This window comes from Malurus melanocephalus, unplaced genomic scaffold (assembly GCF_030028575.1).
Source record: "Malurus melanocephalus ecotype Western Australia unplaced genomic scaffold, MMel_1.1 scaffold_210, whole genome shotgun sequence".
Classification (NCBI taxonomy): Eukaryota; Metazoa; Chordata; class Aves; order Passeriformes; family Maluridae; genus Malurus; species Malurus melanocephalus.
This window is the reverse complement of record NW_026623442.1, coordinates 1,028,296-1,034,410: the sequence shown is the minus strand read 5'-3', so window position 1 is coordinate 1,034,410 and position 6,115 is coordinate 1,028,296.

The window sequence follows — 6,115 nt, the reverse complement described above, 5'->3', positions numbered from 1 at the left end:
AAAAAAAAACCAACCAAAAAATAAACACAAAAAAACCATTCACAATTTCATCCAAAGGCAGAAGAGTTTGTCAGTGAAATCAAGCACGTGACATAGTTGTGACATGAATGTGGCTGCATGTGAGACATGAATTAGTGAACCTATTGATGGACTATCTGTAATCCTGGGAACTAGACCTRTGGAAAACATTTTGTGCAGTTCTGTTTCTGGTATTTCTCTGTCCTTATGTCTCCCATCCTCCCCCTTCTTGTCCTTCTTCCAACAACTGGTTGCATGCTAACAAATTTTTCTTTGTGTCTCTGCAAATACCATTAGATCCAAGCATGTTTCATGGAATTTGAGGCTATCATCTGTTCACGAGTATTGGATAGTCAACAACTTCCACAAGACAGCCATTCTCCTCACCCAGCTTTCATTTGCTTAAAGACATCTCAGGAATGCTTATGAATTGTTTAATTGTTTAAAATTAGCACCAAGAGAAGCCCTGCCACTTGCTGCCCCAACTGCACCCAACCTGCATGCCRTTAGAAATCATTCAGCACAGGGAGGGCAGATGTTAAAATAATTTGTAAAAAATGACTGCTGAAAAAGAGACTGTGGGTAGGGTGGCTGGATTATCCTGCCTAGCTGGAGACTGAGAGCTGCTGAACCAAGATTGAGGACAGGGCTGAGAGTATTGAGGGTGTCCCACCTGGAGAAAAGGAGGCTTCAGGAAGGTCTTAGAGCACCCTCCTGGTATCCAAAGGGACCTGCAAGAGTGCTGGAGAAGGACTACTGACAAGGGCAAGTAGTGATAGGACAAAGGGAAATTGCTTTAAAGTAGAAGAGAGATTTACATTAGATGTTAGGAAGAAATTACCGTTAGGGTGGGGAGACACTGGAACAGGGTGCCCAGAGAAGCTGTGGATGCCCCATCCCTGGAAGTGTTGAAGGCCAAGTTGGATGGGGYTTTGAGCAATGAGRTRGAGTAGAAGCTGTCCCTGCATGTGGTRGGGTTGTGGTGGGAGTTGGAACTRGATGATCTTCAAGGCCCYTKCCAACCCAAACTATTCTATGATTTTAGAGGCTGCACAGTCCTTGCCTGGGCTCCACTAGGAAGCTGAGTGGCGAGGGCACGGACTCCTGGGGATGGCATGGGAGCTGTCACATGAAAGAGGGCTCCAGGAGACTTTGTGCTTCAGAGCTATATCTAGGAATCAACACTTTTCTGTTCTCTGGGAGAGGGCAGTTAATGACTTAGTCCAGGAATAAGTGATCCATGTCCAGCAGTGGATCCCTGTGCAAGTAGCCCTTATAGACACTATGGGAATATGCTTATATTTTTCTGTGTTTGTGGTGCAGTCACCCTTCAGGCTCTTGTGGCTTCCAGTCACTTAATTATYCTCTTGGGACCTCAGTTACTGCCTCTGAGTGGGCTGATACRTCCCCATTTAGGTATTTCACAGATGAAAGGAGTGATATGATAATTACTACAGTACCATCGTGCTGCAAATGGACTGCCTGTGCTTGCTTACCTACCACAGATTTAATCCATGGGCATAACAGTCTTCTCTTTGTGTTTTCACAGCCTGACTCTTCAAAGGAAGACCTTTTGTTTTCATCCAGGATGATAAATGGGTTTTAGCTTTATTTTCTCAGAGGGAAGCTTATGTGATTGTACTGTCTGTCATCTGTCTACACYGATAAGTTTTTAACTGCCATAGCCAATTATAATTATTTCCAAAGACAAAAACTGCCAGAGGCAGACATCTCCATGATAATTATATTTCTATGGATTTTGTGAAAGATGGCAGCAGACTAGGTTGGGGCTAAGGAGGWGGAGGGAGAGGACAAAGCACAAGACCACACTGAGAGTCTGCCATGCCAAGGAAGTCTGGGAGGCCTCAGCTGATCCTCAGCCCATCSTGGCTGAAGGCAGCCAGCCAGCCAGTCTGCAGCACTGGAGAGTCAGTGGGCATGGGTGTCTCTCCAGACATCTCACCAGACAAACCATTCTTGCCCATGGGTGATTTCACAGGGGACATCACTGWGGCTGCAGCTGCTGCGGTGCAGAGGGGGAGCAGGAGCAGACCTTGATTCTGCTGGCCGTGATGCAGGAAGCAGACCTTGTTGTTTTGATGTAGGCAGCTGCACTGTTTTGCCCTGGGCCTGTATTTGCAAGCTGCAAAACCTGAGTGGCGGCCGGGCTGGGCTGGTAGATGCCCCCCCGGCAGGATGGATGGGCAAAGTGCAAGGCACGGTCAGCATATGCTCCATGCTGTGACTAATTGAACATAATGGGTGCATTGCTAACAAAGGCTTGTAGTGTGGGGGACAGTGTATTCTCTGTGCTCAGAGACCTGCCAGCCACTAATGAAAGCTGCTAAGGCCAGCTTTGTAAATGCTTTTAGGTGACTGAGCCAGATATTTGAAGACAGGTAGAGCCTAATTCTCTCTGACATCAAAAGGGACTCTGACTTGCACTGAATGGGAATTCATGTCTTTAAACAGCGTTAAAACTCCGAACATTTCTGCTTAAATATTTTAGAAGAATTGACCCTCTATTTGAGTGAATCTTGCCTGAAATGAGAGGTTTCTGGAACCCTTGAGAAYTGAGTAATTGAACTCAACCATTCCCAGAAATGATACATACTGCTCCACCATTACAGGATGTTCTTGGAAGGAACAAAATGCCTCAGGTGAAAGCAGATCACCTCCTTCACTGCCTAGCTACCATGGCATGTAATTACTTCTGGTTTGTCAATAACCTGGTCCAACTCTCCAGGTCTCACCTAAGTGGAGGGCAGCAGCATGTACCCCCCAGGTTGCCCTACCCAGCTGTCTCAGCTGTGGCCTGGAGCGGTTCAGTGACCTTGAACACAAATCTGMATTAAGGAACCATCACGGCAGGAGACTTTCCCAGGCTGGAGTTTCACCCCCTGCTAAGTCACTAATGTCACTAAGTTGCCTGATGAGTCCCAGCAGCTACAGCAGCAGGTGAAGAACAGCAGCAGGTGAAGAAATGAAATGCAAAAAAATGCATTCAAATACATAACAGGAGTAGAAAGAGAGTAAGTGAAGAAGGGGAGGATGGGAGCATGAAAGAAGCACTGTTTCCCTAAAATAATTTGTTTTGAAATGGAGGAAAAATGACTGCATTTTAGCCCTACCAAACAGCTGTGAAAGGTTAACACTTCTTCACAGCATTGCTTTATTTTTGCCGACGTCTTCAGCAACTATTACTCAAAGTTAATTCAGGCTAAGGCTCTTGGGAACTTATTTAATGTGCCAGTGCTTGGAAGTCCATTAATATTTATAAATGTCACTTGAAATCCATTTTTACCTTCTTACCCAGGCAGGAGCACTTGTAAGAAGAAAATATTGTTGCTTTTCTTTTCCTTTTTTCARTATTTTTCCCCTGTGTTTTTGTTGTTAGTTTTGGGGTTTTTTTTTTAGAACTGTAGTAAGTTCAGGGTTGAGCCTGCTCTAAAAATGTCATATTCTATAGAGCTRTGATACATAGTTTTGCTGGCCTGCCTATGCCCCCAAGAAGGGCCTGASAGTTAGATGTTAGGCCTGGAAAAATGGAGATGGTGTCTATTCTCAGCTCTGCCACTGGCTAATTATGCAACCTTAGTCAGTTCATTTAACCTCGGCATGCTTAGGTTTCCAGATCAGAAGCGAAAGGGATAAAAGGCTCCTCTGTGAATGCTTTGTGGTGCCTGAGGGCAACAGGGTACTACCCAAAACTTTGCTGCCCTGTGAGCTCTGGGTGTGGGTGGTTTCTGTGTTAGGATAGGGTACCTACAGAGAGTGAGTCCAGCAACACGGATGGAGGCCTGGCCACTGCATTTCTTGCCAAGGGAGACAGCCCTCACAGTCGGTTTGACAAATCACAGCTACAGACACCCTTTGCTTTAGGCACTCAGGCTTTTATGTCACTCTTCAGCAGTTTCCTGCCAGCCACAGCAGGCACTGCCTCCTGTACATTTGCTTTTATATGTCATTGCTGCCTGCCACAGCTTCGCTTGCTGACCCTAGAGAGTGATCAATGGCACTCCAAAGAGYTGTAAACCAGTATAAAATGGCAGATCAGTGCCTAGTAGTGGTAATAAAATAAGCTGACAAATTTAAAGACCAGAAGTGTGCCTTGGAAGTCATAAATGAGACTCAGGCAGTTTTCAAAATGTATGGCCTCTTACTTTTGGAGCACTTGGACTTAGTTCACAAGTCAGCATTGAAGGTGTGGTTTTCATAGCTGCTGGGATGTATTTCTCTATTGAGCTTCTACAGCATGCATCAGTGAAGAGAGATAGTGCTGGGCAAGTGATGTTAGAAAGTGGTTAAAAACATGTGTTACAGCAGGGTTTGCTTTGTGTTCCTGATTCGGAATGGAAAGCAGAGCTGCCTTGTCCTTGTTTCAGTGAGCATCTGAACTGCCTTGTACTGCACAATCCTGCTGCCTGAAACCATCARCAAGCAGAGGCATTGCAGGCATCTCTCAGCAGCAGAAGGCAGAGCATTACAAGGCAAAGTATTTGCAGGTGCACACCTAGCTGCATGGCACAACCACCTCCAACATGATCAGGGAAACTGCMAAGTGTTATCTTTGAGGGATTTGTRAGACCCGGCTCAGGAGYRCAGGGGCAGCAGCACCTGAGAGAGCAGTGCTCTCCCACGCAAGGATCTTGGCCGTATGAAATTTCCCATGCACRCTGTTTTACTTCTAGGCCAGTGTGGGTGTGCTGTGTGTTACCTTAGCAACAGGAACAAGTGCGTGCTGCAGCTGTAGCCTTCTTCCCTTAGCAGCAGGAGAGCATCCCCAGTTATCTTAGAGAAAACACTGCGCAGCTCCCCACAGAGGGGACCCCGGTACCTGTGGCTATCACCGTGTTTGCGCTCAGGGCACAGACAGATATGAGCTACTGCTGACGCAGCCATGTCTTCCCTGCCATCCTGTGCTCCAGCTCGAATCTTCTGGCCTCCAGAGAACATCATCTGAGTCAGTCTGGCAGGAGAAGGATCAGCAGCTTTGTGCCAGCCCCCTCCATCGTTTCTGGAGTCAGATGGCTCCCACTGCTCAAGGCTTTTTACTAAACTTGAATGCCGGAGGATGTCTGAATGCTTATGAATATCTGGAGGAAACAARTGCAGCAGTCAAGGCATTGGTACCCACTTATCCCTTAGGGAGGGCTGGGGGAGAATTTAAGGGAATAGAGACTCAGGAAGCAGGGTGGTGTATGTGGAGTGGAACTACTCAACCCAGTAAAAATGTAGCAAAACCCCAATAAGGCAGTAAATCTATGTGAGACATAAAACCTATGGAAATCCAGTTTCTCACAGAATTTTGATTCTGCCCTGGCTTTTGTCCTCTGCTGAACTCTGGGACTTGTAACAACATTATAAATATATGCGTATCTATAAATGTAAAYAAATGTGTGTGTTCTCCAAATACATTTAACAATATTTGTCATGCTTTTAATGCTTCACTAACATATATGTTTGAGAACAAAGTAAGCATTCCAAAGATTCAAAATTTTAAGACAATTCTACATTGAAAGTTGTAAAGAGGATCACTCCTGGGAAAAAGAAAACAAAAACCCAACAAACTTGTTGAAACCTTTGCTGAAATAGTCAAATGTATGTATTTCTGCAGACGTAGGAAAGGAGAGCGTTTATCCTCGCTTTTAAATGAACTGCAACAACTGATTGCTTGGAAATTCTTCAGCWTTTTTGAACAATTTGTGTYTCACTTGYACTGGGGGTGTATGACTGCAGCCARGAGCAAACRTGTCGCTGGCAGGGCCGCTTTTCCMCAGGCTTTTAGCGAYGAGGAGGATGCYCCAGCTCCCGGCGTCAGCTGACCCCGCGGAAGGGACGCGCGAAACGAAAGCGCTGCCTCCGTCCCCTCCCGCCTCCGCCGGGCCGCGGCCCTGCCCACGCCAACGGGGTTTTACCCTTCAAAAAATCAAGAGCTTTCGAAATCAATAAAGCGGTASAGGAGCCACCCTGTCAACGCTTCCCCCTTTCGCGGAGCCGGCACCTTCCCCCGGCAGCCATTTTATCCGGCCCCGAACGCGCCCCTCTCCGCTGTGCGTGCGGGGAAACGCGAACSGCAACACCGCGGCCCCGGAGC